The sequence below is a fragment of the Otolemur garnettii genome, unplaced genomic scaffold (assembly GCF_000181295.1).
Source record: "Otolemur garnettii isolate 467f Iridium unplaced genomic scaffold, OtoGar3 scaffold00155, whole genome shotgun sequence".
Lineage (NCBI taxonomy): Eukaryota > Metazoa > Chordata > Mammalia > Primates > Galagidae > Otolemur > Otolemur garnettii.
This window is the reverse complement of record NW_003852550.1, coordinates 3,787,033-3,796,202: the sequence shown is the minus strand read 5'-3', so window position 1 is coordinate 3,796,202 and position 9,170 is coordinate 3,787,033. Positions and strand designations below refer to the sequence as shown.

Below are 9,170 nucleotides of genomic sequence, written 5' to 3'. Positions count from 1 at the left end.
GAGACTCGCTTGAGCCCAGGAGTTGGAGGTTGCTATGAGCTGTGATGCCACAGCACTCTACCCAGGGCGACAGCTTGAGGCTCTGTCTCAAAAAATAAATAAATAAATACTCCCTCACAGACAGTGCCATGTGAGCTGGGGCATTGTTATCATGCAAAAGCCATGAGTTGTTGGCCAAGATTTTCAGCTACACTCTTGCAGTTTAATGAGAAATTTATGTTGCTCTAATTCAAGCTCCAGCATTCTCACAACGGCACACAGAAACACATCACAAGAATGAATGCCACTCAGCAAGACACTGCCACATGTTGACATGAACATAACTGTGAGACACTGATATTCTAAGGTTAGGAAACCTTAGTGAGTTGTTTATACAGTGCTGCCAACATAAGTGCCCAGCGGCAAATTCGTAAACTTAATTGTCAGACCTCACATATGTATGTATTTATGTCTATGTGTTTCAGATGACTTCATGGCCAAATTGAGAAACTCCACAAAAATCCTCTTTACAGGCATCTCATGAGTCTTTTCACACCCCAGGGCAAGGTCAGTGTCTGCCTTGTGTCATACCTTTATTCTCAGAGACACATTAAGAGAGAATTAGTGTTGTGCAAGGGAGGAAATTATTGCCTGGGAAGGGGATGGCTTTCAAATTATATCTCCCAATTTCATAAATCAAGTCTCCAAAACACTCAAGACATTTTAGTTGGTGGTCATTGATTCATCCAGTTAACATTTACCAAGCTACCAAAGGATAGCCTAACAGTACTATTGTCCTAGATACTTACTTAAAACTACAATGAGATATTATGTTATACAAGTCAAAATGACAGCTACTAGAAATTCAAACAGTAACATATATTGGCAAGGATGCAGAGAAAAAGGAATGCTTATATACTGTTGGTGGGAGTAGAAATTAGTATCACTTCTATGGAGAACAGCACTGAGATTTCTCAAAGAACTAAAAATAGAATGACCCCTCAATCCAACAATCCCATTGCTGAGTAAATACCCAAAAGAAGAGAAATCATTATATCAAAAGATACCTGCACTGGCATGTTTATTGTAGCACTATCATAAGGGAAGAATGGATAAAGAAAATGTGGTATACATACACAATGGAATACTATTCAGCTATAAAAATGAACGAAATCATGTCTTTTGCAGCAACGTGGATGGAACTGGAGACCATTATCTTAAGTGAAACAACTCTGAAATAGGAGGTAAAATACCACATGTTCTCATTTATAAGTGGGAACTTAATAGTATGTATGCAAGCATATATAGTATGAAATAATAGACAATGGAGACTCAAATGGGTGGGAGGGTCAGAGGGGGAGAGGGATGAGAAACTACTTAATGTGTACAATGTTATACTAAAATGCAGACTTTACCACTATGCAGTATATCCATGTAACAAAATTGTACTTGTACTCCATAAAATTATACATATAAAAAGTAGATAATACATATTTACAAAAAGAAATATATCACCCAATTAAGAAATAAATACAGTAGAGCTGGGCACAACCAAGATATAGGCAATTCCACGGAGCCTAGAAATATGTGTATGCTCACCCGAATGCACTTCTCACTAAGTTGCCCAAGATAGAAATTTTAGCTGGAGTAGCTAATAGATACATAGAGTCTTAGATGACCTTCAGCAATTATTCCTTATTGAGTTAGCAGAGCAGCTGAGTCTTATAACTGCTTTTTCTTTTTGTATGTGTGTGTTTGGTGGGTTTTGTGTGTGTGTGTGTGTGTGTGTGACAGAGTTTCACTCTGTTGCCCATGATAGGATGCAGTGGTGTCATGATAGCTCACAGCAACATCAAACTCCTGGGCTCATGTGATACTCCTGCCTCAGCCTCCTGAGTAGCTGGGACTACAAGCACCAGTCACAATGCCTGGCTAATTTTTCTATTTTTAGTAGAGATAGGGCCTTGTTCTTGCTCAGAGATGTCTTAAACTCCTGAGCTCAAAGGATCCTTTCACCTTGGCCTCCCAGAGTGGTAGGATTACAGATGTGAGCCACCTTATACACCCTTTCAAAAGAAGGAAAGGACATTCTGCAAAGTGAAATAAGCCAGTCATAGAAGGACAAATACTGTATGGATTTCACTCATATAAAGTATCTAAAATAATCAAAAATCATAGAAATAGATAACCACCCCTTCCCTCCTCTCACAATCCCTTGTACTCTTTCTTTCCACTTGGGGCCGGCAGAATGTCTCATGCAATGAAGGGTGGTGAGAAGAATAAGGGCCATTCTGCCATCAATGAGGTGATGACCTGAGAATACACCATCAACATTCACAAGCACATCCATGGAGTGGGCTTCATGAAGCCTGCCCCTTGGGCACTCAAAGAGATCCAGAAAAATGCCATGAAAGAGATGGAGACTCCAGATGTGCTCATTGATACCAGGTTCAACAAAGCTGTCTGGGCCAAAGGCATAAGGACTATCCCATACCGTATCCGTGTGCGGTTGTCCAGAAAATGTAAAGAAGATGAAGATTCACCAAACAAGCTCTATACTGTGATTACCTATGTACCTGTTACCACTTTCAAAACTCCACAGACAGTCAACATGGATGAGAATTAACTGGTGATTGTCAAACACCTCAAAGTTATAAAACCACCAAAAAAATCATAGAAACAGAAAGTAGAAAGGTCATTGACAAGGGCCAGGGGAGGAAGGAGGAAGGGGCACAGTTTCAGTTTTACAAGATCTAAAAGCTCTGGAGATCTGTTATGCAGCAATGTGAAGTATTTAATGATACTGAACTGTACCTAGAAATGTGGTTAAGATGAGAATTAAATGTTACGTCTGCTTTTGCCACAATAAAAAAAAAATACAGTTTTGAGGCCTGCCTCAGAGAGAGCTAATGAATTAGAATTTTAAAGATTGGAGCTCTGATTGTACTTTTCTTTCTAATTTTTTTGAGACAAGGTCTTACTCTGTTACCCTAGCCAGAGTATAGTGGTGCAATCAAACTTTGCTGTAACCTCGAACTCCTAGGCTCAAGCAATCCTCCTGCCTCACCCTCCTGAGTAGGTAGAACTACAAGCATACACTGCCACACCCAGAAAATTTAAACAATTCTTTTTCAGAGACAGGATCTCACTATGTTGCCCAGGCTGGTCTCAGCAATCCTCCCACCTTGGCCTCTGAAAGTGCTTATGCCCCATTATAGGCATGAGTCCATGCCCAGCCGAATGTACGTTTTTAACAAGTTCATTACAGGATTTTTATCTTCCAATCTCTGAGAATAACCAACAAAAATATATAAGAAATCATCTCTTCATTGCAGCAAACTTGATATGATATTAGCATCTCCTTTTCCCCAAGAATATTTCTGTGCACTTTCCCTTGGTGCCAGTTAGCATACTTAGAGAATGCAAATTCATTTTATTAGCCAAAGCAGAAAAGAATCCAAAAGGTAAATGTGCTGCAAAAGAAGTTTATCCAGTCCATTTCCAAGCCAAACAGGGATGACTTTGGATCCAGCACAGTTTTAGATTACCCATGACTCTGATCTTCTCCATTAGAGTGAGTAATTGAAAGCTGGCTATGTGTATGCTTACAGAAATTATTTTAAATTGTTCACGTTAGATAAATCTCAGCCTTCCGTGCTGTCTGTAAGAAATGGTGGTAAGAATATTAATGAGCACTTTCACTAGAATGAGAATTTATAGCTTCTAAACAGCCGTGAAGGCTTCTGTTTTCATTGTCACAAATTAGGGAGCTGATGAGAAGGGGTTTGCATTATTCAAGGTCAGTGTCAGACAAGGCATAATTACATTAGCTTACATTTACTGGGCACTGGCCATATGCGTCTTTGTCCATTTTCTGCTGTTCAGAATACCACAAATGGGTAATTTATAAAGAACAGAAGTTTATTCAGCTCATAATTCTGGAGGCTGGGAAGTCCAAGATCATGGTGCCTGTATCTGGCAAGGGTTATCCCATGGCAGAATGCATCACATGGTGGGCGAGTGTGTGATACAGAATAAAAATGGAAGTCAGGCTGGGCACGGTGGCTCATGCTTATAATCCTATCACTCTGGGAAGCCAAGGTGGGTGGATAGCTTGAGCTCATGAGTTTGAGACCAGTCTGAGCAAAAGCAAGACCCCGTCTCTACTAAAAATAGAAAAACTGAGGCAAGAGGATCACTTGAGCCCAAGAGTTGGAGGTTGCTGTGAGCTATGACACCACAGCACTTTACCCAGGGCAACAACTTGAGACTCTGTCTGAAAAAAAAAAAAATGGGAGTCAAACATCCTTTTATCAGGAGCCTACTCCCCACAATAATTAACCCAGCTCTATAATAATAGCCCTCATGATGTACTCACCTCTTAAAGCTCCCACCTCCCAGTACCATTGCACTGGCAATTCAATTTCAGCACAAGTTTTGGAGGGGACATTCAAACCATAGCAATGTGCCAGGCATAGGAATTAATTCTTTCTGTGGAGAATCTCATTCAACCCTTACCTTAGGCCAATAGATACGTATTATTATTATTTCCTTCTTTGAAGAAGGAAATGGAGGTTCAGAGAGCCTCAGCAACTTACCGAAGACCACATAACACATGAGACATAGAGCTGATGGGGGATGGTGCCTGTGGCTCAAGGAGTAGGGCACCGGCCCCATATACCATAGGTGGTGGATTCAAACCCAGCTCTGGCCAAAAAAAAAAAAAGAAAGAAAGAAAGAAAGAAAGAAAGAAAGAGACATAGAGGTGATGTTGAAATGTGGCCTCCCTGGCTCCAGAGCCAATACTCTTAACCATGACACTATGGTCCTGCTTGCTCACAGTCTTCCTTTTCCCATACTTTCTACCTACCAGTAGCTTTTGCTCCAGACCAATAATGTTGACAGATGAGGATTATCAGATAAAGAACTTTAGTTAGCTATGTAGAGGCTAACTTTTCACTTTGTCTTTACTACCTGGGCCTTGTTCCTAGGGTAAGAATACTTTGGGTCCAGACCTGATCTGCTCCTATCTTGCTACCCAGTTTCCTGACTTGACAGCCTACCCTATACCTCAGCTCCTAAAGCTGTCTTTCTCTTCCTTGATCCTCTGATTTCCATCCTTTCTTGGGTGTTACTGCTCATCTGCTTGGACTTTCCAATATTTCTTGCTGCTGTTCTCTCATGAGATAGAGTCTTTGTTACTCAGCTGGACCTTGCTGATGCTGATGACCTGGCAGGAGCATAGCTGGCATGTCTCTGTGCTTTCTACACACTGTAGTTTTTTTCCCAGCCTAGACTTCTCACTACTTCTACTGCCTTGTTGCCAAATCATGCAGGTTTCACTTCAAGCTGTGGCCTATCATTTTATAAACTCACTCCATATTATTGCCATTAACCCTTTTGTGTCCAAATATTTTTGCAATTGGCTAAAGTCTCCATCATTCTATAGGCAATATTTTATGACAGCAGAAAAGCGTTCCTGAATCAAATCTCCTGATGCAAATGATCCTGTGATATACACAGATCTGTAATGTCAAAGCTAGAATGGGCCTTCAGGATCACTTAGTCTCAGTGTTTTATTTTACAAACAAGAAAACTAAAGTATGGAATGGGCAAGTGGCTTGTTCAAGGTTAAATGGTGATTAGTAGAAGAACTAGGACCAGAAACTAAGGTTTCTGTTCCCTAACCAAATGTTACATATTTACACCTCACTAGTGGTCAGTGCATGGAGCTGGAGAGCAAATGTCAGATGATGCTTCTATCTGAAAGAAAGTTCCATCGTCCATAATGAGAGGGCCATCCAAAATAGTGCCAGCATCAAATATCCCAGAAGAGGATATCATGAGTCAAGGGAGTATCTGAAGAATTTAGAGATAGGGACTCTAGAATCCATGAAGGGGTATAAATATATCATTTTTGTTTCCCTGGGAAGCAGATGACAAGAGAAAGTTAGTAGCAAAGGAGATTCTAATTGAAGTAGGACCTGTAAAAGATAAAAGGGGAGCTGGGTGCAGTGGCTTGCACCTGTAATCCTAGCACTCTCGGAGGCTGAGGCATGAGGATTGCTTGAGGCCAGGAGTTCAAGACCAGCGTGAGCAAGTGAGACCTGCCTCTGCAAGAAAGAGAAAAATCAGCTGGACATTATGGCAGGCACCTATAGTCCCAGCTACTTGGGAGGCTGAGGCAGGAAAATCGCTTGAGCCCAGGAGTTTGGGGCTTCAATGAACTATGATTGTGCCACTGTACTCCAGCCTGGGCCACCAAGCTAGGTCCTATCTCAAAATAAATAAAGAAATGAAAAAGAATATCAAAATAAAGAAAGAAATACAAGACAATAGTAAGCCAAAGTAGGCAGAGAAAGCCTTCCTACCACCCGCAGGCAGAACTCTGTGAAAGAAGAGGGAGAAGAAAGAAGAATCAGGTAATAAGAGTCTCAGACTATGATGTAGCTCTGAGACATCTCAGCTGGCTCAGTAAGGGGTTCCAATACAAAGATTCCCCACAGAGGCATCTTGTCCTGGCCAGAAATAGTGAGAGCCCCATTCGCCCTCACCATGCACAGTCACTGTCTGGGGACTATTCAGGAAGCATGTGGCCTCAGCTCAAAAGATGATGTAGATCCTAAAGATGCTCCTGCCTGAGGCTGTCAGCCATGTGAATTCCTCATGACAGGGGTTCTCTTAAAGAGAGATGTAAGCAGTAGACCTCCCTAGCTGCCACAAAGGAGTTGCTAGAATGTGGTTGAAGCAGCTCCAAGGCTTTAATGAGCTTAAAGGAACCATTATTATTATCCCTTGAACTTCCATCCAATTTTTCAGAGCAGGAAGTTTGGATTTTCTGAAATTTGCTTAGGGGAAGGGCCTGGAAGAGAAAGATAGCAGAGGTTGGTACAGATAAAGGACAAAATCAGAATAAAGAGGGTCATTTTCCTAACAGTGTCCCTTCATCAGGATGGTGCTGTGGCTGGCAGGGGGAAAGCTATTTTCAGATGAATGTTCTGAGCATATTTTTGGAGGCCGACTATATGTTAGGATCTATACTAAATTCTGGGACTGTAACAAGAAGTGATCATGGTGACTAGGTACATGGTGATATTGTCAAAATGAATGCAGAGGTAAAGACTTCAGGTTATCTGGTCCTGGCCTTAGAAAATGGCAGGAATGAACAAATGTGGACCTGCCACATGTGTCTGCAGAGTGTATTTGGAACCAAATATTCACTACACTAGAGTAGGTCCCCTTCATACTCTGTGCCCCTAAGACCTGTCCCAGACAGCTCAGGATCTCAGTCTGCTAGTAGTAGTCATGAGCACCTGTCTGACCTCAGCATCTGGTGCCGGTCCCAGAGCACCTGGGCTAGTTTCTCTGGAGCTGGATGCATATATTAATCTAACACCCATGCACTAAAGGCCTGTATTCTGTCAGAGCTATTCTCTAAGCACTGAAAAATATTCCAGTGAACATGACAGACAGGAATCTCCTCTCTTAGAGCTTACTTTTAAGATTGTGGAGACAGATAACGAACAATCAAACTGACAAACAAGGTTATTTCATAATGGATTAAGTACCACAAAGAAAATAAAACAGAAGACGGTAATAATAATTGAGTGGAGTGGGTGTGGTGGTAGAAGGCTACATCAGATCAGGCGGTCAAGGAATGTCTCTCTGAGATGGCATTTCAGCAGAGATGGGAAGGTAGATATTCAAAGATCTCAAGGTAGGACGCCAGGCAAAGAGAACATCAAATGAAATATCCCTCCGGCCAGAACAAGTTTTCTTTGCAACAAGAAGAACAACAGCAACAATGAAAAGGACTTAGTAGACTTCTGATCTGGACAAAGTCAAGGAAATCCATTTTTCCCTGACCAAGACAACTCTAAACCCCGAAAATAGTGCATGAGACAAATGAGAGGAATTCCTAATAGTGGTTAGAAGTCAAACTAGTTTGTGACCCTTGAAAAAATAGCACGACAGCAGGACACTTTGCATCTGTCCAACTAATAGAGAAAGGCCATCCAGACCTGCTATTTCCTGACCTCTGTCTGAGCATTTGAAGGCAGACAAGGTAATCAGTATTCCTTCCTTCCCTTCCTTCCTTCCTTCCTTCCTTCTTTCCTTCCTTCCTTCCTTCCTTCCGACAGAGTCTCACTTTGTCGCTCTTGGTAGAGTGCTGTGGCATCACAGCTCACAGCAACCTCTAGCTCTTGGGCTTAGGCAATTCTCTTGCTTCAGCTGCCCAAGTAGCTGGGACTACAGGTGCCTGCCACAACGCTGGGCTATTTTTTTGTTGCAGATTGGCTGGAGCCAGGTTCGAACCCACCACCCTCAGTACATGGGGCCGGTGCCCTACTCACTGAGCCACAGGCACCACCTCTTTCTTTTTTTTCTTTAGACAGTCTCACTTTGTCACCCTTGGTAGAGTGCCATGGTGTTGTAGATCCCAACAACCTCAAACTCTTGGGTTCAAGTGATCCTCTTGCCTCAGCATCCAGAGTAGCTGAGACTACAGGCACCCGCCACAACGCCTGCTTATATTTTCAGAGATGGGGTCTTGCTCTTGCTCAAACTGGTCTAGAACTACTGAAATCAGGCAATCCCCCCACCTCAGCCTCACAGAGTGCTAGGTTTATAGGTGTGATCCACCGCGACTGGGCAATTCCTTTCTAAGATGGAATGTGAGTCTCTCTGATAGCAGTAGGTGAGCCAGATACCACCAGTAAGTGGGATCAATCAGGAGCCCTGGCAAAAATAAACAGTTTCGGAAGCATTTTCCTTCCCCTGCTGGGTGGACTGAAGACTCTCCTCCTTTGCTGAGAGATGCTGAATCAGGCAGGTAGAACAGACAAAAGGAATGCAACAGGCTCGGCACCTATGTTCAGTGGTTAGAGTACCAGCCATATACACCAAGGTTGGCAGGTTCGAATCTGGCCCAGGCCTGCTAATCAACAATGACAACTACAACAACAACAAAAATAGCCAGGCATCGTGGCGGGCACCTATAGTCCCAGCTACTTAGGAGGCTGAGGCAAGATAATCACTTAAGAGCAAGAGTTTGAGGTTGCTGTGAGCTGTGATGCCACAGCACTCTACTGAAAGTGACATAGTGAGACCCTGTCTCAGAAAAAAAAAAGGTGGCTCAGCACCCATAGCACAATGGTTACAGCGTCAGCCACATATACTGAGGCTGACAG

General features: G+C 42.5%; 1 pseudogene; it reads left to right on the top strand.

The window, feature by feature from the left end:
- The first annotated feature begins 2,227 nt into the window (after positions 1–2,227).
- On the top strand, positions 2,228–2,612 carry LOC100948250 (annotated as a pseudogene).
- The last annotated feature ends 6,558 nt before the right edge of the window (positions 2,613–9,170 follow it).